The 26,516-nt window shown below is 37.7% G+C and overlaps 1 protein-coding gene across 2 annotated transcripts in view; it reads left to right on the top strand.

Moving 5' to 3' along the window:
* Positions 1-26,516, top strand: part of PPP2R3A (protein phosphatase 2 regulatory subunit B''alpha) — a 217,902-nt gene that overhangs the window by 15,093 nt on the left and 176,293 nt on the right. The window contains exon 2 of one of the 2 annotated variants that reach the window (XM_030330466.1): positions 15,501-15,654. The gene's annotated coding sequence lies outside the window, so the exon portion shown is untranslated. Of the gene's footprint in view, positions 1-15,494; positions 15,655-26,516 lie in introns of those variants that run through there. The other variant, XM_030330468.1, reaches the window with a different exon arrangement.

Genomic DNA, 26,516 nt, shown 5'->3' on the forward strand with positions numbered 1-26,516 from the left:
TCCGTTGCCACACAGTTACAATTTTTTTCTTGTGATAAGAACTTTTAAGATTTAGTCTCATCAACTTTCAAATATACAATAGAATATTATTAACTGTAGTCACTGTACTGTACATTATATCCCCAAGACTTACTTATTTTATGGCTAGAAGTCTGTACCTTTTGACTACCTTCACCCATTTTGTTCACCCCCTACTCTCCACCTCTGTCAACCACCAGTCTGTTCTTTGTATCTGTGAGTTTGGGTTTTGTTTTCTTGGGAGGTTTTTTAGATCTCACATAAGTGAGATGACACAGTATTTGTCTTTCTAACTTATTTCATTTAGCATAATGCCCTTAAGGACCATCCATATTGTCACAAATGGCAGGATTTCTTCTTTTTATGACCGAATAATATTCTCGTGTGTGTGTGTATGTGTGTGTGTGTGTGTGTCTGTGTACCACATTTTCTGTATCCATTTATCCGTTAATTGACACGTAGGTTGTTTCCATGTCTTCGTTTTTGTAAATAATGCTGCAGTGAACATGAGGGTGTAGATACCTTTTGGAGTTAGTGTTTTTGTTTCCTTCAGGTGAATACCCAGAAGTGGTCTTGTGGGGTCGTAAGTAGTTATGTTTGTAAATTTTTGAAGAACCTCTGTACTGTTTTTCATAGCGGCTATACCAATTTACTTTCCCACCAACAGTGCACAAGTGTTCCCTTTTCTCCAGTCCTCACCAGAAGTTGTTATTAGTTGTGTTTTGATAATAGCTACCCTAACAGGTGTGAAGTGATAACTCATTGTGATTTTGATTTGCATTCTCCTGATAATTAGTGATGTTTAGCACCTTTTCATGTACCTGTTATCAAAGAACTTGTTGCCTGTGTTTTCTTCTAGGAGTTTTATGGTTTCAGGTCTTACATTCAATCTTTAAAACATTTTGAGTTGATTTTTGCATATGGTGTAAGATATTGATCCAGTTTCACTCTTTGTGTATGGTTATTGACTTTTCCCATCACCATTTATTGAAGAGATCATTGTTTCCCCCATTGTTTATTCTTGACTCTTTTGTCTAAATTAATTGACCATATGTGGGTTTGTTTCTGGACTCTATTCTGTTCCATTAATTTATGTGTCTGTTTTTATTCTAATTCCACACTATTTTGATTACTGTAGCTTTGTAATATAATTTGAAATCAGGGAGTAATGCCTCCTGATTTTTCTTGTTGCTCAAGGTTGTTTTGGCTGTTCATGGTCTTTTGTGGTTCCATGCAAATTTTGGAATTGAAAAATGCCATTGGAATTTTGATAGGGATTGCATTGAGTCTGTAGGTTGCGTAGTTATGGACATTTTGACAATGTTAAGTCTTCCAATATATGAGCATAGAATATATATACATTTATTTATTTGTGTCTTCAATTTCTTTCATCAGTATCTTTCAGTTTACAGTGTACAGGTCTTTCACCTCCTTGGTTAAATTAATTCCTAGGTATTTTATTCTTTTTTTTTTTTTTTAAGAGAAAGTAGCTGTAAATGGTTCTTTTTTTTTTTTTAAGTTTATTTGAGAGAGTGCACGCACACGCGGGAGGGGCAGAGAGAGAGGGAATCTCAGGCAGGCTCCACATGGAGCCCGATGTGGGGCTTGAACTCACAAACTGTGAGATCATGATCTGAGCTGAGACCAAGAGTCAGTCGTTTAATCGACTGAGCCACCCAGGCACCCCGGGATTCTTTTCTTAATTTCTAATAGTTTATTATTAGTGTATAGAAACACAACTGAGTTTTCTCAGTTGATTTTTGTATCGTGCAACTTTACAGAGTTCATTTATTATATGAGTTTTTTGGTGGCGTTTTAGAGTTTTTTTTATATATGTAGTATGTCATTTGCAAACAGAGACAGTTTCACTTCTTTCTTATTTGGAAGCCTTTTATAAAATTTCTTTTTCTTACCTAATTGCTCTGGCCAGGATTTCCAATACTGTGAGAAATGAATGTGGCAAGAGTGGGCATCCTTGTCTTGTTTCTGTTTTTAAAGGAAAAACTTTCAACTTTTTAACCACTTAGTATGTTGCTAGCCATGGGCTTGTCATACATGGGCTTTCTTTGTTGAGGTACATTCCCCTCTATACCCACTTTGTTGAGAGTTTTTATTGTGAATGGATGTTGTATTTTGTCAAATACTTTTTCTGCATCTTGAGATGCATTATAAGATGCAGATGATTTTAAGTTTTTATCCTTTATTTTGTTAATACGGTATTTCACAGTGGTTGATTTGTGGATGTTGAACCATCCTTGCATCCTTGGAAAAGATCCCACTTAATCATGGTAGATGATCCTTTCGTTGTATTGTTGAGTTTGGTTTGCTAATATTTTGTTGAGGAATTTTTGCATCTATATTTATCAGGGATATTGGCCTATAATTTTCTTTTCTTGTAAGGTCCTTGTCTGGTTTTGGTGTCCAGGTAATGCTTGCCTTGTAAAATGAATTTAGAAGCCTTTCTTCCTCTTGTTGTTTTTTTGGAAGATTTTCAGAAGGACCATTAGGCTGTTTTTAATTGTTGTTTCTTAGTCATAAGTATAGTTTAATTTGTACTCATAACTGGCTATTGCTTAAAAGTGGAACATGTGTGAAACAGATGTCAAAACGTCATAAATTAATGAGCATAAAAAATGATAATTCTGAAAAACTATTTCAAGATGTCCTTTATGGAATACATAAGCTGCATTCATCTGATGAAAATTTTTATGAAACATCAAGATGTCTCTAATACTAAACAAGCTACATGATTACAGGAAGCTGGATAAAGGATATAAGGGAATTCTCTGTTCTATCTTTTCAGTTCTTGAAATCTGTATTTCAAAATAAATGGGTTTTTTTAAATCATTATAATGTAGAAACATTAGCTAGGCATGCCTTATGTTTACAGTTATACATGTATTCATACATGTGTATAACTGGCATTTGCTATTGCCTATTCTTAAAGTCACTCTAGAGAAAATAATTTTGGATCGGTTCACTAAATATAAATAGCAAAGTAAAGACATGCTATTGAATCTCATGAAATATAGAAGGGGCCTAATCAAATTAAGATGGATTGTCAATTGAAAGACTCCATGTTGTATTAAATAAGGAAGAGGTTTGCTTTAAAATTTATCAACTTAACTATACAGTGGTATTGTAGACAGCTGGATGTTTATTTTATTGTAATTGATCTTCCTCTGCTTAGGTATTTAAAATTCTAAAAAGAAAAACTTAAGCAATTGAAAATGTGAAAAAGGAAAAAATATGGGGTTATTCAATCCAATTTGGCTTTTCATTTATTGGTAAGAAAAATCTACAATGTACTGTTTGCTGAGAATTTCTCTCAAAGTGTAGCATAAAGCCATCTCTCCTATGTTGACATTTTAAAACAACTAGGAGAGCCTTGGTAGCTCAGTTGGTTGAGCATGACTCTTGATTTCAGCTCAGGTCATGATTCCAGGGTCATGGGATTGAGCATGGAACCTGCTTGAGATTCTCTGCCTCTCCCTCTGCCCCTTTCACCTGCTTGTACTCTCTGTCTCTCTCTAAAATTAATTAATTAACTAATTAATTAATTTAAAAACTAACCTTCGACTTACAGTAGAATCTCAAGTATCAGTTTTAAAAATCAGTTTGTTGGGGCGCCTGGGTGGCTCAGTCGGTTAAGTGCCAGACTTCAGCTCAGGTCATGATCTCACGGTTTGTGTGTTTGAGCCCCACATCGGGCTTTGTGCTCACAGCTCAGAGCCTGGAGCCTGCTTCAGATTCTGTGCCTCCCTCTCTCTCTGCCCCTCCCTGGCTTGCGTTCTGTCTCTCTCTCAAATAAACATTAAAAAAAAAAAATCAGTTTGTTTATTTTGGATGCTATAATACAAATGAAATTTCAGCCTACATTTCAGTATACTTTTGGTGCTAAGTCCCCATCTTTTAATTTAATACATTTGGTTAAAAATCCATCTTTCAGTTTCTTGATAATTTCACTGGACAACATATGATTTTCTTTACATGATAAAACAGTTCATCGGTGAGTAGAAGTCAAAACTTGTCCTTAGATATTATCAGCATAAAGACTTTACCATGTGAACCTTGTAACAAATCTTTAATAATATGTTGACCTAAAATAGAAAATTTTACTTAAATTTGTTTTATCATGTGTCATACAAAACTTTTTAAATTCCTAAGGAGATTTCCAATATTACTTTAAAAAAAAAGGGTTTTTTTAATGTTTATTTTTAAGAGAGAGACAGAGTGCAAGGGGTGGGGGCAGAGAGAGAGAGAGGGAGACAGAGTCCCAAGCAGGCTCCAGGCCCTGAGCTGTCAGCACAGAGCCCGATGCGGGGCTCAAACTCACAAACCATGAGATCAGGACCTGTGCCTAAGTTGGATGCTTAACCGACTGAGCTACCCGGATGCCCCTGCAATATTACTTTTTAAAGCTCATTGGTCAAAAAAGGTTGAGAAACTCTGATCTGCACTGAAATTGTGCTATTTGATGTCAGCTTGGGCCTGCCTGGATCCAGAATGGCCAGACTGGAAAAGACATGTACTATCATCACAATGTAGGGATATGAAGTATCCTATGATGAGGCCCTTTAACTGAAGAGTACAACATTGCTACTCACTTTCAAGAGGGTAATAATTTCCCCCTTTCAATCCATTTTCAAGAGTGGACAGATAGATGGGCATGTGTATTGCTCAGCTCCCTTCATTATAATCAAAGATTAGAATGTTCAAAAGACTCTTGGCAGCTAAAAACCATGGTAAGTATTCACTTACATATGATGGGTTTTTTGGTTACAGATTTAATGAAGAGAAAGACCAAGTGAAGGAAGGAAGTAGAGTATTATGAAAGCAAGAGCTTAAAGAAAAATAGAGGATGAAATTGTATGAGTAGAATCAAGGAAGAATCATGTATGTTTGCATGTCAGAGAAATTGGTTTTAAAGAATAAATACCCAGTTAAAGATATGATATCCAGTTAAGATATCCAGTTAAAGATATGATATCCATATAAAGATATGATAAATATCCAGTTAAAAAGCCTGTTTATAATAAAAATACATAGGACATATGTCAGTTTGCTCTAATTTTATTAAGTACAGCCAGCTATTATGGAAATGAAACGTGCTTCTTTCTCTCTGTATTATGTCTGCTCTACTTAATACCAGCTTCTCCTGCCATGTTGCTTATAATGGATGCCCCCAAACAGTGGCCTTAGTCATCAAATCTGAAGGACCTTTAAGATCTAGAACTCTCAGCTTATTACAGTGTTTCAGTGCTTCAGTTCCAAGTAGCCAGGAGAGAAAATGTAATTGGCCTGCCTTAAGTCATAGGCTCAATGGGGCAGTTCTGTGCATCACATACTTTCCAGTTCCTGGTTACTTTCCTGCTACCACTTCTTGTATGCTTGGCCTAGACTAGGAAAAAAGTCCTCTTTTATAACCAGTTGTGCTCTCTGTCTCTGATTGGTTATAAAGTTGCCTCTCAGTACTAGGGCATTTGTAATGGGGGCCAGGGGTGCTGGTCTTAGGTTCAAAGCATATACTAAACCTTTTCATCAGGTAAGACACAAGATTAAGCTGAGCAGTTATCAGAAATGTCCAAGAGGACCCCTTCATCCTAGATAGCATCAATCAATTCCTCCTTAAATTGATGATAAAAGATGACTTTTTAACTAGTCTAGGTCTTGGCCAAGGAAACAGAATAAATAGCATATTAGCAAATTGCCTACCTCCTTCTTCCTTCTCTTTCTCATTAAGTGCTTCCTCTGTGCCAGGCACTGAGAGACAGTGGTGAACAGGCAACAAGTTCCTTGCTTTTGTGGAGTGGACATTGTGTTGTAGGGATAATACAGTATGTGTAAACAATAAATAAAACAGTTCCAGGTAATGATAAGTGCTATATACAGACAGTAAACTGGATAGTGGAGTACAGAGTAATGAGATGAACTTGGTCAGGAGAGAGGAACAGGCTGTTGGAGGAACTGAAAAAAGGCCAAGGAGAAAGCAGTGCAAGGTGAAGTGGGAGAAATGGTAGGCAGATTCTGGAGCTATATTAGGTTGTGGTAGAAGAGTTTAGATTTGTTCAAAATGGAGCATTTGAAACAGGAGAGCAATTCACCGTGTTATCACTTTTGTGCTGTGTGGAGAATAACTGGAGTATGGAAAGGCAAGAGTGGAAGCAGAGGCCAGGTAGAAGGCTGTGACAGTAGTGCAGGTGAGAGATGATCATTTGGGCCAGCTTCTAGCAATGAGAAAGTCAAAACTGAGAGATTTTGGAGGTAGGGTTGACCTTACTGAGTAAGTTTATATTCCAGAGATGGCCTATATTTATGGCAGATAGCCATTCCACTTTTATGGACTTCTGAACACCTACCAAGGTACCGGTAAAATGCCCTCAATAACATATTCTGATTGTGTATGTACTGGACTATGAGGTGGTCTGTCTATCCAATAAGTAATTAATAGTAAACCCTTGCTAGGCCTCATCTGCAGAATAAGGAATCCCTCAGTCCCACATGTAGAATGTCAGCTGAATAAAGAACTTTAGGAATGTCTCAGGGGTCTCAGGGTACCTGAAACGAAATGACAAGTCAATGAGGTAGGTTTGGTGGCTTCTCTGACCCTAGACTTGGACTTGTCATTTCAGTCTGACATGTCACATGTATGATCAGCCAATAAAGTCATGAATAAACTTACTTGCTCTATTACAGCAGTTAGCTCTTTATTCTCAACACTCCTGCTGTCAAATTTCTGACTCTGTGCTCAGCCTCCATACCTGCTTTTGGGCTTTTGGTTTGGACTTCTATCATGTCTCTTTTGGGCTTCTTGCAGTTGAGCCTTGCTCTCAGTTCTGCCTTCCTGTCTGATCTCAGTATCCACTTCCCCAGCTCCCCCACTGCCACCCCAACAACACTCCTTTCATATATATTGAATGAAAAAAATTTTGTGCTGAAATCATAACTACAGAACCCCACCAGAGGTAGTGATTCAGACTTGTGCCTCACGGGTGTTTTATTTAGGGACTCCTCTTGAGCCCACAGGACTACAGCCTTTTTCTTTTGCCTGAAGCTGTTTTGTAGGCAGACAGTGCTTCAGGAGCTCTTCAGTGGGCAAGCTCAGAGACTTACTGGATCAATGCAAAAATAAATTATCTTATTTGTGATAAGACTTAAGATATGTCAGGATTGATTATTTAGAGGGGATCAGTGGAGCTACAAAATAAAATCCTGAGCTGTATCCAGGGCAAAACATGAGAAGTGGGGAAGCAGTGGGTTCTGTTGAAGGACACATGTGAGACCTAAAGGGACACATCTAAAAATTGTGAAAGTTGTCAGCTCAAAAGAATCTGTATATCCTTTTTACCTGGAGATATTTCCTTTGGGCTTTTGCCCTGTTCCCCTGCCCCATTTGACGTTTGGGGTACTCCACAGCATCTGACAGTTCATACATGAAGAAAATATTGTTGGGGTGCCAGTGGCTCAGTTGGTTAAGCATCCATCTCTTGATTTCAGCTCAGGTCATGATCTCAGGGTCATGAAATTCTGGTTCCATGCTGGGCTTGGAGCCTGTGTAAGATTCTCTCTCTCCCTCTCCCTCAGCCACTGTCCCACTTGCGCTTGTGGTGTTCTCTCTCTCTCTCTCTCTCTCTCTCTCGTTCTCTCTTAAAAAAAAAAAACAAAAAACCAAAAAAGCAAAAAAGAAAATATTGTTGCATCCTCTTTTATGCTGTGTGCTGGCTACATGTTGGGGAGATGAAGATGTATAAATTGCAGTGGCTTTCTAACCCATCTCTGCTTCATCCCTGATTTATCACACTGCCACCTGAATCCTTTCATCTTCCTGAGAAATGATAGCAGTGCTATAAATGCCTAATAAATACTTTGTGAATAAATGGAAATTACTTCCAAGTTTTTTCTTCTGTCCAGAGAATCTTTGCACTGTGCCTTTGTATTTATGTGTCTTCTCCAAACCAAATCTCTTATTTCACTGTTGTGTTACATTTTTTTTCTTGCCCTGATAATTGCAGTTCTTCCACATTTAAAGTCTTCTGCATTTTCCATTTCTCTCCTGTTGATTTAATCTCACGGGTCACTTGTTCTGAAAAATTATGCTTTATTTGTGGCATTATGGCATGTCTTATATATAATTCTATTTCTGGATATGATCCCTTTTGTGAATATGCTTTTAATTGTGTCTGAGTCAATTTTATTGTTGAACAAGCTCATTTTCTTAATTATGATTATAAAGTTTGGTAATAATAGGAATATACTTATAGTCTGGTAATACAGTCTGAAGTTCAGATAGGTAGCATTAATATTATTCATTGGTTTTATGAATCTGACTTTAAATTTTACTCCATTAACTATATCTGTTATGGTTTTCTTTTATATGTCTATTTCATGTGTCACAATTTTATCACTCACTAATAAATTTATTAGGTTTTCGAGCTTTCTAAAAAATAAAATTGGGGCTAAAAAAACCTTGTTTTTGTAATTCAGGTTACTACAATAACTTCAGTGTTCTATATATTTATCTCCTTCCTTCCATTCTTCCTGTCTTCTTTTTTTTTAATTTTTTTTAAAATGTTTTTATTTATTTTTGAGACAGAGAGAGACAGAGCATGAGCAGGGGAGGGGCAGAGAGAGAGAGGGAGACACAGAATATGAAGCAGGCTCCTCCAGGCTCTGAGCTGTCAGCACAGAGCCCGATGGCGGTACTCGAACTCACAGAGTGTTAGATCATGACCTGAGCTGAAGTCAGATGCTCAACTGACTGAGCCACCCAGGTGCCCCCTTCCTGTCTTCTTAATGTCTACCAAGATTTCAAGACCATTCTTTTCCTAGAAATTGGGAAATCTGGGAGTATGGCAGGGACCACGTACTGACTACCCCAGCTCCACTAGTCTTAATATGGATATGCTATAGGACAGAGGGGGCTTTGATGTTCGAGAAACCTGGGCCTAGATCAGTATTTCCATTTCAATTTCTCTTAGCCTCTGTTTCTTCATCTGTGGAATGGAGATAATGTTAATCTCAACTTTGGCATAAGAACATTAGATAATACCTTTAACTGCTCAGCACAATACTTGGCGTTATGCATACTTTAAAATGATGATGTAATAATGGTAATCTTCCCTTTGAGAGCCCAGTATAAGAAGGGTCAGTAGGCATAGCAGCATGCCTCTGCCTCTACCCCAACCCTTCACATATACCTCTTCCTCTCATCTAAGGAATACAAGCCCAAGATGAAAGGCCAAAAAGAGGAAGCATACCTAGTTCTTCCTTTCTTGCACTCCTTGTTCTCTGTTGTTAATGGCAGCAGAATTGCTGTAGAGGTGGTCTTATGTCTGATGTATATCCATTCCTTTGATTCCTCCAGTGGGGGCCTACAGAGGGATGGTCTTACTCTGAACTCACCAGTAAATTTTTCTTCAGGTATATGGGTATTAAAAGATACTTTTAGATGTTCTAAAAGCTTAAGGTATGACCATGAGAAAAAGTGGCTGAGACATGGTAGAAAACAATATCAACAAAATTATCATTGTGGAGATAAGGTCAAGAAACTAAGAGGCCAGGATATCAGATGGATTATCTATTTGGTGTTGAAATCAATTAGAGTGTAACAAATAGTGTTGGAGTGACAGTGAACCGAAAGCTAAACTCATCAAGGAATGAAAGGGAAACTTAAATACCATAATAAGGAAGGCTAGTGGGTGGTAGAATCTAGTGATACGTAACTCTGAGCAGGGGATTTGGGGAGAGGGATTTGGACTGGAAGTTGCAATGAGGAACAAGAAAGGCATTTACCAGGCCTTGTGTTTGAATGGCATGGAAGAGAAAAAGAGTCATCATCTAAGAGGGCTACAAGGAAAGCAGTGTCCTCAGGGGGAAAGCCCAGAGCCCAGTTTCAGTTTAAATAAGAAGGCAAAGGAAGCTGAAGAAAGCTTCTGAGAAGAGGTCCAGGATATGGGGATTTTGCTGGTATGTCCCTATGAGTCCCACAGGGGTCAGTGGAAGGATTTCAGGAGATAGGAAAGAGGCTTAGATTCCATCATCAGTATTATCATCTGTTCCTTTCAAACATCCTTAATCCCTTTGCACTTCTCTCACTTCAGCAGTCTTGCTTGGCTAAACTACAGTGCTGATTAAATCTAATTCTTTGCCTGTTCCTTGCCTGTAAAACCATGCTGCTGAGCTTGCATTAAATTAATGATCATAACTTCAAGTGGACCCATGACGTTTGCTGGAAGTCATACTAGATTTCCAGTCATTTTCTGTTTCATCTCCTCCTAAATGACTATTGCATATCTTCAATCTCATCATGTCTTCACTATCTCCTCACCACTCTTCAGTTTCAACTGATGACCATGCTTCCTATTTCAGAAAAGAAACAGGAAAAAAAGAGCTTTTACAAGCTTTTACCACCACAGATACCTAGTACCTGCAGCGGTATTCATATACCCTACTTTCTCTCCCATTGCTGTGAAAGAACCAGCCTAGCTAAGGTCTTCATAATTCTTTCATATCAATTTACCCCCTTCTTAATCATTGTCTTACACATGAAAAAATAGGCTTTTATTGCTCGCATCTTCAAAATAATCCTTCTTGACACCTCTTTCTCCTCTATTGTCTTATTTCACTTGAACTTCACAGTAAAAGTTGAAAAAGAAATGTCTACATTTTGTTGCTAGTTTTTCTTCTCCCATTTCTTTTTTTTTTTTTACCCAAGCCAAACAGATTTCTGCCCCACAATTCCATCAAAACTGCTCTTATCAATATTGCACTGTATGTTAACTAACCAAAATTCAAATTAAAAAAAAAAGTTCTTATCAGTTACTAGTGATGTCCATATCTGTCATTTCTCAATAATTATCTGACTTAACATTCAGGAGCAGAGTTATCACTCCCCTCCTTGAAACACCTTCTACACTTGGCTTCTAATATCATATCATATCGCTGTTAAGAGCATGCCTTGCTTGTAATGTATGCAGAAACATGAGAGACCTGTGGAGAATTGTCTCACAAGCCCTATCTCTCTGGCCACTTCTTTTCAGACTTCTCCCCTGACTCCTTGTCACTTCTTCAAACTAGAGCTGCACTTTCCAGTACTGTAGCCACTAGATACATGTAGCTATTTAAAATAAATTTTCAGTTATTCAGTTGCCTAGCCATATTTCAAGTGCTCAATAGCCACATGTGGATGGTGGCTACCTATTGAATGGAACATATATATAAATATGTCATCATCACAGAAAGTTCCTTTGGATAGTACTGCTCTGTGTATTTGAGTACCAGAGGCCCAGCCTTTGGATGTTTCTTCTAACAGAAATTTATAGAATCTTGTAGAATATGATATATTATAGGATAAACATTTCTATATATTTCTTTCTCTTTTCTTTCTATATTCCCTCCCTTTATCATCTCCTCTAGTCTCAAGGCTTTAAATGTGACTCAAATTTGGATCAGCCCAAATCTCTCCCCTAAAATCTACACTTGATTCTCCAGCAGCATTCTGCATATCTGTACCTGAGTGTCCACAGGTATCTCAAAAGTAACATCCCAAACTGAACTAGTAACCTTCCTTGCCACCACTACCTCTCCTACTGACAGTTCTGTTCTTCCTGCGGTCTTTTTAGTCTCAAAATGCCCGTTCTCTTCTTGCAGTTGTTCAAGCAAAACAAAAAAGTAACAGTTTTTAAAAATCAACCCGTAAATTCATCTTGACCTCCCTCTTTTCCACAAAGCTCACACATCTGTTCCGTTGACTCTTGTTTCAGATTCTATTTAGAATCTGACTACTACTCATGCTTCCCCTGCTACCAACTGGTCCGAACTAGCATCATGTTTTGCCTGGATTATTCCAGGCGTATTTGGCGCCTTTTTGGAGTCCCTGCTTTCTCTCTTGTCTCCTGTAGTCAACTCTTTTTTTTTAATTTTTTTTCAACGTTTATTTATTTTTGGGACAGAGAGAGACAGAGCATGAATGGGGGAGGCGCAGAGAGAGAGGGAGACACAGAATTGGAAGCAGGCTCCAGGCTCTGAGCCACCAGCCCAGAGCCTGACGCGGGGCTCGAACTCACGGACCGCGAGATCGTGACCTGGCTGAAGTCGGACGCTTAACCGACTGCACCACCCAGGCGCCCCTGTAGTCAACTCTTATCACAGCAACTAGAATGGTCTTGTTAAAAAGTAATTCAGATCGTGTCATTTTTCTGCTCAGAGTTCTTCAGTAGCTCTGCATCTCACCCAGCAAGAGTCCGAGTCTAGTCACAGTGGCATTCTCATTCTTGTTGAAACAGTTAAGATGTGCTCCCACCTCAGAACACAGAGCCGTTGTAGTTGGTTTTCCTCGACCTCCTTTCCCCCCAGCTCATCTCCACACATGTACTTCTTCCCTCATGGTACTGGACTATTGAACAGACCAGGCCAACTGTCTTATAAAATGATCCATACCTTGAATTTCTCTTGTTTCCTTATGGTAGTAACATATTTTGCTACTGCCCACATTTCCTATAACTGGACATTAGATCTCCAAAGTTGGCTAAAGCTAAATATTTTTGGCAAGAGAACTTTGTAAGTAATACTTTGATTTTCACATTGCATCATATTGAGAGAGGTACATACTATCTGATTGTCCCACAGCTAGTGATGCTGTGTTTAACTAGGGTGTTAGACGGTAACTTTCACATCCCTCCGTTATTAATTTACGTTTTTATATTTATTAACACAATCTGAAGGGTGAACGTTATGTTTCTTTAATCCTGTGTGATTTTAAGTGTATAGTTTAGCTGTGGAACTTTTTTTTTTCAAATGAAATATTTTTTGGAGATCCAATATATAAAACAGATGAAAGCAGAGCTATTCTGGTTGCAGTGGGAAATGCCTAGTATTGGCAGCTTCCAAGGGAACTCTGACCAGCATACTTTGCAACTCACAGAGCCTGCCTAAACACGAGGAAACGGAGGTGGTCTTAAGTCTACCTAGCATCTCACCAGAAAGGCTTAATATACTGTCAGAGCACAATTTGGGGGGCTCTGTCACTTCCTTGGAAAGCTGTGGTTGTGGATGACCGCTAGAATGGCACTTGGATTTTCCCTGGCAGTCCACCCACTGTTTTTAGTTGTCTGAGTGCTTGCTTTGACATTCTATCTGTTCTGCAGATGTGAAGATTTGAAATTACTTCATTTTTAGTGTGTGCTGGGTTGCAGTCTCTTTTTTTGTTGTTGTTGTTTCCCTTTTGGAAAGTTTTTATCCACAAAGAATTTCAGATTCAGACATTATTCATCTTATGTCTGGAACACTAAAATCTCATGAGCTCCCATATGTCTTATCTCTTTCCACCTTTAGAATATTCAGAATGCTGCCACAGCTAAAGTCAGTTTTATCATTTTCTTGGTGCTTGCTTCATTTCTATGCCTTACTTATTGTACAGGATAATGTGCCTTAGTAGAGAATTCAGTAAGTAAATTTGGTATATAAGATGTATGATGTACATTTTTATTTTCATGGAAAGATGTTTCCCTATATTAAGTGGAAAAAGCAAGTAATAAACTATAATTCTTATTTTTGTTTTTAAAAAAATCATATTCATGGGGCGCCTGGGTAGCTCAGTCAGTTGAGCATCCAGTTTTGACTCAGGTCATGATCTCAAGGGTTTGTGGGTTCAAGCCCCATGTCAGGCCTTGTGCTGAAAGCTTGGAGCCTGCTTCGGATTCTCTGTCTCCCTCTCTTTCTGCCTCTCTCCCACTTGCGTGCATGTGCTCTCTCTCTCAAAAATAACCATTAAAACAAAAAACACATTCATAAAAATCCTCATATCTGTTTATGTTGTGTATATATGCATAAAGCCAAAAAATGACATTTACAAAAATGTTCACATTGATACTCTCTCTAGGTGTGTGTTGTTTTTTTTTTTTTTTACTCTTTGTGTTAATCGCATGTGTGTACTCTCTTTTTTTGCGGGAGGTAAGTTTTATTTCTATAGTTATTACTTTTATGAAGATTAAAACTGTTATTTAAAAAGTAGGCAACAGAGGTACCTGGGTGGCTCAGTCAGTTAAGCACCTGACTCTTGTTTTTGGCTCAGGTCATGATCTCACAGTTTGTGGGATCAAGCCCACATCAGGCCCTGCACTGACAGTGCAGAGTCTGCTTGGGATTTTCTCTCTCTGCCCCCCTTTCTCTTTCTCGCTTGCTCTCTCTAAGTAAGCTTAAAAAAAAAAAAAAAGTAAGCAACAATTTTGATCTGTCAAATCCAAATTGCATTGAAGTCAATTCTAAGCCCCCTCCCTGGCTTTCTTACAGCCATGCCATACTTTGGGATTTTCCCCTATTCTCTTACCATCCTATTAAAGCAGTTGTTTCTATTTATTTTACTCCAGGTTCCTGGTCATCTTCTAGAATTGCCCACTTGGCTCTGACAAGCATCTCTGCTCACTTGTACCAAATTTAACTTGGCAGGAAGGGAAAGGATGATGTAAAAATTATGTTCTAACAGGAACTATCCCTAGAATGTGATCTTCATCAGGGACCAGGAGACCCTCAATAAATACCTATTGAATAAGTTGATGTATTCTTTTTGTTTCATTTCTTTTATCCCATAAGTTCCTACAAGACAAGAGCTTTGTTTTCTGTAGTGTCCTGAACATTTTGGGTACTTAATATGCATTAGTGAATAAAATCTCTTAAGATTCATAATTTACTTAATAAAAATGAAATTAAAATCTGTTGTCAACTTTGACCAGAACTTGCCTCGAAGCCTGTCTTCATATTTGATCCTGGAATAATACCAAACTCCTGGTAGCTCCTCACACATCTCATGCCACTTCCTGCCTTGCTTTCTTTGTCCACAAGGCATTTTTCCCTTTCTTCCTGTAGCCAGCTACTTCTACTCTACCCTAGGACTAGACTTTGCAGTCCTCCTTTCTGGGATGCCTTCCTTCATATGAAGGTTAGTTGTCTTCTTTCTCTGCCTACTCGTGTTGTAAGCTGTTTGAGGCAAAAATCACTGAATTCGTGTTTTCCTCATCTTGAAGAGTACCTGGCCCTCAAGTGTTTTTTACATTGTGTTGAATATGTTATTCCAAAGTGTCAAATTATTTTTATCAATAGAATATGATTTTATTTTTATATGATCGCCTCCAAAATAAGAAAAAGACTTAGAAAAGGAAAATATTTAAATAAAAGTAACGTGAAATACTACTGGCAGAAAGAACTATTGTTGAGTTTTTGAATATATAATAATTTTTAAAAATTATAGAATAGTAGAACTTTAACCTGTAAATTTTCCTTTCAGAGCCACTAAAGGATATCAGTAGCTTCTCAATTTACATGCGTTAAAAATTAATAGCCAGTTCATTATACATTTTTCTACATCAAATAATAAAAAAAGTTTTTTAGCAAAATACAGCTATTTCCTAATTCAAAACAGGAAAAAAAAATTTGTCTTTCCTCATGTTCCCTAGACCCCAGAGCCATCTTCTGTCTTGTTTTCCCAGAAGAGAACATCAAATGCCATTGAAGGAAACGACTTGACCAACTTACTGAGATGGTCAGTACAGAAGCTAAGCTGGGATGAGAAGCTCCTGATCACTGACCTGGCACTTTTCCCCTCAGCCATATTTCCTTTTCTCCACTGGAGTAAAAATAAAGGTAAATTTTTAAACACTTTCTAATTCCCATATGCTCAAAGTAGGCCTGCTGCTGAGATACTCTTATTTTACCTTTAGTCTTATTATTAAGACATTAGCCCTAAACCTAAAGCTTTAATTGTCTTTCATATTCATGTATTCAGTTTCTTGGAGCATCAGAAAAATCTTGCCTTCTAAGAGATTTCCTAATTTACTTTCTCACCTATTTTTGAAGTGAACATAACAAATAAAATACTCAGGTCTCCTTTTTTTATCTTCCAAGTAGTTCAATGGTATATGTTTTTGTATTCCTCTAAATTGTTCTCTTGGGATCAGTTTCCATACTGAGTCATCCACCAAATAGTGCCTGTGTTTTCTAGGCAGACTGATAGTTTTATTATTTCTAAATGACTCATTACTTCTGAATCATCGCACCTTGTGTATTCTGTTAAATAAAAAATTTTTAGGTATTTTTCTATAATTTTTTTTCCCTTTTGCATCTTCACGTGTCCCATCTAAATGACGTGGCTATATTAGCCAATTTTCTTTTGTGTCTGTAATTTCTGTTGATCATTTTCTTCCTGAACCCTTTCAGCAGTTGGGATAAGCAGTGGAAGTTCTGTACCTCATACTCTCAGCTGCAGATGTTTCCTGAAATAGAACACATAAATAGCAACATAAAAAATATGTGTAACACCAATCTCTGTTTTCCATCATTACATTTATTTTGTTTAAGGTTTTAATGTCCTAGATTTTTCCATGAAATTAGGGAGAAACACCTATAAAAGAGAAGCTTTGTTTGCACGCAAAATCTTTGTAATTCAGCATGTTGAAAGAATGAAATACTTTTCTCCCTTGACTTCTGTGTTTTCTAGGCTGGTTTTCTTCCTGCCCTCTAAAAATTCATTCTCTGTCTCCTTCCTTGCATCTTTTTCGTCCCCCTGTACGTGGCAGCCTCCCTCAGATTTTTGCCTTTGACCCTTTTCTCCATGGGTGCCTGGTCAGTGTTGTCCATGTTGTGGCTTTAAAACCACAAAGTCTGGTGCTTATCCCAAATCTTTATTTCAACTCCTGTCTCTTCACTGCCAAGTATATCCTTCTGCATGAGAAATGTCTTCTGGATACTCCACCCAAACCACCATGCCTGAAGCTGCATTCATCTCCCCTGTACCCTTACACACACCCACCTCACCCACCTCATGTTCACATCTCTCTAAAACTCATTTGTAATTATAAAAATTTATTATCAAATATTATATATTATTTCTCATATTAAAGTATCAGCACTTAAAAGACTTAAATATCAGTTTCTACTCCCAAGTTGGCCCACTCCTCAGAGATAACCACTGTGGATTTGTTCTCAACTATTTCTTTTATTATTTGCCTCCATATTTATAAATGCATATATTGCAAATTTGTCATTCATTTATTTTAAACATCAGGTCTTGCCTTCCTAATATAAATTTCAGTTCTCTTTCCCCTTTTTCATCACATTAACAAAATAAAAGGTAAAAATTATGATCATCTCAATAAATGCAGAATAATGAGTATTTGCCAAAATTAAATAACCATGTGAGATTTTTTAAAAACTCAACAAATTAAAACTAGAAGAGAACTTTCTCAATCTGATAGAATACCTATCAAAAAATCTGCAGCTATCATACTTAATAGGTGAAAGATAGTATACTTTTCCCTAAGATCAGGTATAAGGCAAGGATTTCTGAACCAACCACTTCTATTCAATATTGTTCTAGAGATCCTAGCCAGTATAGTAGGCAGTAAGACAGTATGTATTGTAAAGGAAAAAATAAAACAATCTCTATTGTCAGACAGCATGATTGTCTACATAGAGCATCCCAGGGTATTTACCCAAGAAATACTGTAATAAATGGATTTAATGAAGTGGCAAGTGACAAGATCAATATACATAAATCAACTATGTTTCTACCTACCAGCAATAAACAAATGGAAAATGAAATTAAAATAATAGTATCATTTGCATTAGCATCAAAAAATATGAACTACTTGGGAATAAATTTAATAAAAGGCCCATAAACATTGCTGAAGGAAATTAAAGAGCATCTAAAATCAATGGAGAGCTATGTTGTGTTCATGGATTATATAGATTGGAGACTTGATATTAAGATCTCTGTTGTCAACACATGGAGATTTAGAGTCAATGAAATTTCAATCAGAATCCTAGCAGGTTTTCTTTGTGAAGATTGGCTAGTTGATTCCAAGATTGATATGAAAGTACAAAGGACCTAGAATAGCCAAAACAATTTTGAAAAAAAAAAAATGAGGATTTACATTACTACGGTTGACCCTAGAAACCACATGGGAGTTAGGGGCACCAACCCTCCATGCAGTTGAAAATCTGAGTGTAACTTTTGATTCTCCAAAAACTTAACTACTAATAGCAGTCACTTTTTACTACGGTATGCAATTTACTGGAGAGAAGAACTACTTTCATGGAGATGATTAGTGTCATATGGCCTTTCAAGTAAATGCTTCTAACACTTGAGCTCATGGCAATAGCAACAGGAGATGGCTACAAAATTATTACAGTAATACAGTATGTACTGTAGTTAATTTTATGCAATTATGATTTAATATTGCATCTTTTGTTTGTTTTTCTTGACTGGGAATGGTGCCATGTATGGTTTGTGTTTGTGTATGTTTTGATAAATTTTAACTTTTCTTAATTGATTTGCATATATTTTATGGTAGTAAATGATAAAGTAGACTATCTACATATATTTTATGCATTCGTGACATACCTAGCTTTTTCTTAGTTTTTTCAATATTTCTAGGATATGGGGTTCATCTGTGAGGTTTTTCAAAGTATAATAATTAAGACAAAATGGAATTGGAGTATATAAAGACAAGAGAGTTAAAGAATCCAGAAATAAACCTATGTGTATGACTATTTTTCAACAAAGACTCCAACATGGGGATAGGCTTTGGTGGGGACAGGATAGTCTTTTGAACAAATGGCTACTGGGTGATCTTCAAACACAACCTATTAACTACAAAAGAGAAATTGATTCATCGGATTATTAGAAATTAGTAGGATTAAGACCTCCTTTTCAAAAGCTTCTGCTAAGAAACTGAAAGCCAAAGATCAGAAGATAATACTCATAGCTAAAATATACAAATGTACTTCTAGAACTCAATAATCAAAGACAACCTAAAAGAGTTGAATAAACACTTCATGAAAGAATATATATCTAAATTGTTAATAAGCATATGAAAAAATGCTTAGTATCATTAGTCACCAGAGAAATGCAAATTAAATCCATAGTGAGATACCACTTCATATCCACTAAAATGGATAAAAGTAAAGTAACCGATAAGTATCCAAAAGGATATAGAGACACTACAGCTCCCAAATGTTGCTGATGAAAATGTGAAATGGTAGAACCACTTTGGGAAACAGTTCTACATGCTTATATAAAATTAAATGTACACATGTCATGACTCAGTAATTCCACTGTTAATTACCCAGAAAAAATGAATGTATATCCACAAAGACTTTTACTTGAATGTTCATAGCAGCTTTAATTCATGCTAACCCAAACCAGAAATGACTCAAAGGTCCATCAACTGGTGAGTAGAGAAGACAAATTTTGATACATTCATATAGTAAAATATCTACTAAGCAGTAAAAAGGAATATACAACTGATGCATGCGGTAACATGCCTGAATCTCAAAACCATTGTGTTAAGTGAGAGAAACCAAACTAAAAAGTATGTGTATTGCATGATTACATTTGTATGAAGACCTAGAATCAGATCAGTGATTGTCAGATACTGCAGATCAGGGGAAATGATTGGCACAGGGATATTTTTAGGATGGCGTAAATGTTTTGTCTTTTTTTACAGCAGTGGTTACATGGTCCTTGTTAAATCTTATTGTACACTTAATATGTACATTTTTATTGTATGTAAATTATACATCAGTAAAGTTGATTTAAAATGAGAGTGAGGCTCCAGAAAGCTGAGAGGAGGCTCTCTGTGGGTAACATTTGTCAATTAATAGACTTCACTGTAACGTGATGTGGTTAGATGGGATTTCTAATCTCTAGTAAAGGATTCTTTAATCCACATTGGTGGATAGGAGGTAGAGGTAATCAGCCTGGTTTCTAGGGACCTAGACTTGGGCAGGGGAAAGTGGGCTTATTCAGAATGTAGACTTACTCAAATTCCAGTCCTTTACCATCCTCTCTGTCTGCCCCTGAGGTTGGTGCTTTCCTGGTTCAAGTTTTTTTTCACCAGCAAATAAACGTTCTCTCTTCAAAAGGGTGAAGGGGTGATTTTATGAGTTTGTGGAGTGAGACTGGGAAGGTCTATTCCTTTGTGGACTTTCAAACAGTCCCCCTATGTGCAGCCCTCTATCCTAGCCCATTTCTTTTTTCTTTTTTTTTAATTTTTTTTTAATGTTTGTTTATTTTTGAGAGACAGAGACAGAGTGCAAGCGGGGGAGGGGTAGATAGGGAAACAATCCGTAGCAGGCTTCAGGCTCCGAGCTGCCAGTACAGAGCCCGACCCGGGGCTCAGACTCGCGAACCGTGAGGTCATGACCTGAGCCAAAGTTGGATGTTTAACCAAGGGAGCCACCCAGGCGCCCCTATTCTAGCCCATTTCTAAACCTAGACCTTTTTTGTGCTGTTCAGGGTGAATTGGTTTGCTTGACATTAGTATGCCTTCCTCCCCTACTCTGCTAAGTCATTTACTAATCATTCCTGCTTCTGTTTTCTATCTTCAAATGTAGTGATTTGGGGTTACAGGAGTCAGGGTCTTTGAATATGGAATTTACATTCCTGTTTTTATTCTTACTGGTTAGAGGATACCTTAAAACTGAAAATCTATGCTGTACATTTTTAATTTCAGCAATGTCAAACTCATTATAATTCTCCAAACACACAAGGCCTTTTGATATCTCTGTGCCTTTATAGAATTCCTTTTTGAATATAAGGTCTAGTTTAATCCCTTCTTCATTGTAAGCTCTTATCTTTCAAAATCCAGTTCTCTCCCTTCTAACTTTTGTCTGCAGCTTCTGTACCTTTGTTTCACAACAAATCCACTTCATCAGAAATAGCCATATAGCAGTTTTCTATGGAAGAATACATGGAGCCACTGGAAGGTACTTGTGAGACTAATTGTAAACAACTTAAAGTGGAAGAACTAATAAGTGCTGAATGAACTCTGAAGTTGGATATGAACCACTTAGGCAGTTTGTTGGTACTAAAGAACCAGGAGAGACAAAAGGCTTGGGAGGTGGGTGAGCAACACACAGACACAGCAAGACCTGAGGTGGAATCAATGTAAATATGCAGAATAATTAACTAAGTTCCTGAGACATCTGTATTCTGTTCTCTACTTTCGATACAACACATGTTCAGACTGAAAAATTGTGCTGTATATTTCGAGTCAAAGATTGTTTGAAACACTAATTTCATGTGCTATTAAGACAAAAAATTCATGGGTGCCTGGGTGACTCAGTTGGTTAAGCATCCAACCCTTGATTTGATTTTGGCTCAGGTCATGATCTCATGGTTCATGAAATCAAGCCCTATGTCTGGCTCTGTGCTGACAGTGCAGAGCTTTCTTGGAATCTCTCCCTCTCTCTCTGCACCGCCCCCCCAAAATAAATAAACATTTTTTTAAAGAAAAAATTCAAAACTATGATACAATGCTTTCTTATCATTTAGAACTTTTTACTTATTGAAAGAGTTTTTTGGACTTATGTTGACAGGTGTTTGTATTTATCACTCTTGTGCATACATTGTCTTTGGGACTATCCCATAGTCTGGAATTTCTTTGAAATCCCACTTGCTAAGGTTACCAGTGACCTTCACATTGGCAAATCCAGTGGGTAATTTTTGTTTTGCTTTCACGTCTCAGCAGCATCCAATACGAGTGACCTCCATTTTGAGTCTCTCCTTCAGCCTCCGTGAGACTGCTTTCACCTGGTTTCTGTGTTACTTATTGGCTCTTCCTTCTTATGTTTCCTCTAAAAATTCTGTTCCTCTGTTTAACCCAGAAATGCCAGTGATCCCAGTTCTGTCCTTAGCCCAGAACTCTTCTCACTGTATGCACTCACCCTGAGTAACCTCTCAGGACTGCATTGCCAACCCAGTTCTTTCTGCTGTCCTCCAGATTTTTTTTTTTTCAACATTTTTTTATTTATTTTTGGGACAGAGAGAGACAGAGCATGAACGGGGGAGGGGCAGAGAGAGAGGGAGACACAGAATCGGAAGCAGGCTCCAGGCTCTGAGCCATCAGCCCAGAGCCTGACGCGGGGCTCGAACTCCCGGACTGCGAGATCGTGACCTGGCTGAAGTCGGACTCTTAACCGACTGCGCCACCCAGGCGCCCCTATCCTCCAGATTTTTTTATTCACATGTCAGCACATTCGCCACTTACATATGCCACGGGTACCTCTTCACGCAACACATTCAGAAAAACACTCTATTTTTCTATGGTCACCCTCCCTTAAAACAAAAGCAAAAAGTCTGTGTTGGGAGTAGCAACACTAGTCCCCTAAAACCCAAGCCTTAAACACAAGATTCCTCCCTCTCATTTTCTCCTCCTCTTCTGTGAATTCTTCTTCTTTGACTATCTAATCACTGCCCTCCTCTTTGTTAACTACTGCCACCTACTTGGTTTTGATTCTCACCACTTCTTGCATGGATTATTACAATAGTTTCCTAATTGATTTCCGTGTCTCCATTCAGCTGCTAGAATGATCTTTCTAAAATATAAATTTGATCCTGTTACTCCCCAGCCTAAAAGGTCTTTTACTTATGATTTTCAGAATTAAGTTCAGGCTCTTCATTTATCACACAAACCAGTCTATGGTCTAGTTCCTGCTGCTCTCCTGGTTTCCTCCCCTCTTGCTTGTCTGCACACTCCCCCGCAGTGAAATCAGCTGGAACTACTTGTAGTTCCAAACTCAACTGTGCCCTGTTAGGCCTCTGAGCTTTCACAAATATGTTTTCCTTTGTCTAGAGTATTCTTCTTTCCTTTTTGTCTAATTTTCGTTGATCCTTCAAAACTAGGTACATCCTTCCCTTACTTTGGGAAGTCTTGCCTGACTCTTCAGTCTAATTTGGATGCTCTCTTTCAAAATAGACAAGAAGACATAAAGAAAGGCTTCACAAATGAACACAAAATACAGAATGTGAGTTAAAGGGTGTTCAGGCACAATTTAAAACAATGCGCTTCCATTTTTTCATCTGTCAAGTTAGCAAAGATTTAAAGAGTGATGTCTCTCAAGGAAAACATGGGGAAATGGGTCCAATCCTACCCTGATATTGGAAGTATTAATTTGTCATTTTTCTGGAGGAAAAATTGACCTTGTATATCTAAGAATCTTTAAGATGTGTACACATACATACACAACACTGCTTTTGACTCGGCATTCTACTTAGAATATATCTTAAGAAAATAGGGGTGCCTGGATGGTTCAGTTGGTCAAGCATCCGACTTTGGCTCAGGTCATGATCTCACAATTTGTGGGTTCAAGCCCCTCATCAGGCTCTGTGCTGACAGGTCAGGGCCTGGAGCCTGCTTCAGATTCTCTCTCTCTCTCTCTCTCTCTCTCTCTCTCTCTCTCTGCCCCGCTCATGCTCTGTCTCTCTCTCTCTCTCAAAAACAAATAAACATTAAAAAAAAAGGGGGGGCACCTGGGTGGCTCAATCAGTTAAGCATCTGACTTCAGTGCAGGTCATGATCTCACAGCTCATGAGTTCAAGCCCTGGGTTGGGTTCTGTGCTGAAAGCTCAGAGCCTGGAGCCTGCTTTGGATTTTGTGTCTCCCTTGCTCTCTGCCCCTCCCCCACTTGCACTCTCTCTGTGTCTCTCAAAAACAAATAAGTGTTTTAAAAAATTTTTTTAAAAGAATAGACAACTATGTAAAGTGTATGTATAGAATGTCGTTATTTATTTAAAACAAAAAATAGTAAATAACCCAAAAGTATAGCAGTGGTAGATAGCTAAATTATTGTATCCATATGGTAGAATATTATATATCCATTAAAATGATCTAGATCTGTTTTCACATGGAAGTATATTCATGAGATATTGCTAACTTGAAGTAAGTTTTAAAGTACATAGTATTGTCAAATTTTTGTACAAAATACACATTTATAAATTTTCATAAGAAAATGTCAGTATATCTATCCATAAAAATATTAACTGGTTATTTCTGAATGGTGTTATGGGTAATTATGTTTTTTGCTTATGAACATTTTCTATCTTTTCTGACAAGAAAAGGTATTAATTGTGAGAGCAAATGGGGGAAAACAGAAGCCCAACCCTATTGCTCCTGATTCCCACTGTGCTTGATTCTCTCATTGCCCTCAAACAGTAAGTACACTCAGGGCCACTGTAATGAATTATCCTGGGCCTGACTCAGAGTAGGAAATGTTTGATGAGTGAACTAACTATACCAACAACAGCTAACAGTGATGGAGCATTTCTTTTGTCTTAGGCATTGTTCTAAGCGTTTGACATGTTCACTTAGGCCTCATGTTATGGGTACTGTTATTATCTCTGTTTTGAGGGTGAAACAGCTGACAAAAATTAACCAGCTTATGTAAGGCCGTTAGTGGCAGGGTGGGGATTCAAACCCATGTAGCCTGACTTTCACTTAGAGACATAAGATAGCATGGGGGTTCTGAATTAGAAAGATTATGATCTCTCTGATTGAGACTGGTTGGATTAGATTCCATGTCTAGGATTCCAGCTGAACAATTGGGCATCAGTTAATCATGGTCTGAATACAAGGGCAGAATTTGACACCCACAGATCTGAACTAAATACCAGGGAAGTAATCTTGGTTTCTTTAGCATTTTATATAAAAAAAAAAAACACTCAAATTATTTTAGACTGTAAACTTCTCATTCAAATTGGTGCCACCCCTTGGGGTTTGGCTTTGTTACATGCTTCCTCCCTCTTCCAATTATGTCCCTTCCAAACTTTAACTTAGAGAACTAAATTTGCAATTAGTTCTTTAACTCTTCTTCCCACTTTTTTTCTCAGTGAAATTACCTATGGCAACTTCATCAAATTGCATTTTTAAAACCTATCAATCTTCTTTTTGCCGTATATTTTTTTTCTTCATGCTTTTCTTTTATTTTTTTAATATGAAATTTATTGTCAAATTGGTTTCATACAATACCCAGTGCTCATCCCAACAGGTGCCCTCCTCAATGCCCATCACCCACTTTCCCGTCTCCCCCACCTTCATCAACCCTCAGTTTATTCTCAGTTTTTAAGAGTCTGTTATGATTTGGCTCCCTCTGTCCCCCTTCTTTTTTTCCTTCCCCTCCCCCATGGTCTTCTGTAAAGTTTCTCAGGATCCACATAAGAGTGAAAACATATGGTATCTGTCTTTCTCTGTATGACTTATTTCACTTAGCATAACACTGTCCAATTCCATCCTTTTGTTGCTACAAAAGGCCATATTTCATTCTTTCTCATTGCCAAGTAGTATTCCATTGTGTATATAAACCACAATTTCTTTATCCATTCATCAGTTGATGGACATTTAGGCTCTTTCCATAATTTGGCTATTGTTGAGAGTGCTGCTATAAACATTGGGGTATAAGTGCCCCTATGTATCAGTACTCCTGTATCCCTTGGATAAATTCCTAGCAGTGCTATTGCTGGGTCATAGGGTAGATCTATTTTTAATTTTTTGAGGAACTTCCACACTGATTTCCAGAGCGGCTGCACCAGTTTGCATTCCCACCAACAGTGCAAGAGGGTTCCCGTTTCTCCACATCCTCTCCAGCATCTATAGTCTCCTGATTTGTTCATTTTAGCCACTCTGACTGGTGTGAGGTGGTATCTCAGTGTGGTTTTGATTTGTATTTCCCTGATGAGGAGTGACGTTGAGCATCTTTTCACATGCCTGTTGGCCATCTGGATATCTTCTTTAGAGAAGTGTCTATTCATGTTTTCTGCCCATTTCTTCACTGGATTATTTGTGTTTTGAGTGTGGAGTTTGGTGAGTTCTTTATAGATTTTGGATACTATTTGGATACTATAGATTTTTGGATACTAGCCCTATGTCATTTGCAAGTATCTTTTCCCATTCCGTTGGTTGCCTTTTAGTTTTGTTGGCTGTTTCCTTTGCAGTGCAGAAGCTTTTTATCTTCATGAGGTCCCAGTAGTTCATTTTTGCTTTTAATTCCCTTGCCTTTGGAGATGTGTCAAGTAAGAAATTGCCGCAGCTGAGGTCAGAGAGGTTTTTAATGGTTTCTCCTCTAGGGTTTTGATGGTTTCCTGTCTCACATTCAGGTCCTGTATCCATTTTGAGTTCATTTTTGTGAGTGGTGTAGGAAAGTGATCTAGTTTCATTTCTTCTGCATGTTGCTGTCCAGTTCTCCCAGCACCATTTGTTAAAGAGACTGTCTTTTTTCCATTGGATATTCTTTCCTGCTTTGTCAAAGATGAGTTGACCATACTTTTGTGGGTCCAATTCTGGAGTCTCTATTCTATTCCATTGGTCTTTGTGTCTGTTTTTGTCATGCTTTTCTTTTAAAGTCTTAGAATCTCTGAAAGCTACATTCCTATTCTGTATAATATGGTGGCTACTTCTTTGTGAGTCTAAAATAATTTCAAAATTAAAAATTTTTTAATAAAATTAAAATTCAGCTCTTCAGTTACACTAGCCACATTTAAAGTGCCCAATAACTCCTCCATGTGGCTAATGGGATTTACATCAGAACAGATAAAGAATATTTCCATCAGCACAGAATGTCTTATTGGGCAATGCTGGTCTAAAAGCACATGTCTGTCTTAAGCCAGTGTTCTCTCTTCCTTAACTATTTCAAATTCTAATACCACATGAATACTTGTGTTTTCTGTCATG

This window comes from Lynx canadensis, chromosome C2 (genome assembly GCF_007474595.2).
Source record: "Lynx canadensis isolate LIC74 chromosome C2, mLynCan4.pri.v2, whole genome shotgun sequence".
NCBI classification, from domain to species: domain Eukaryota; kingdom Metazoa; phylum Chordata; class Mammalia; order Carnivora; family Felidae; genus Lynx; species Lynx canadensis.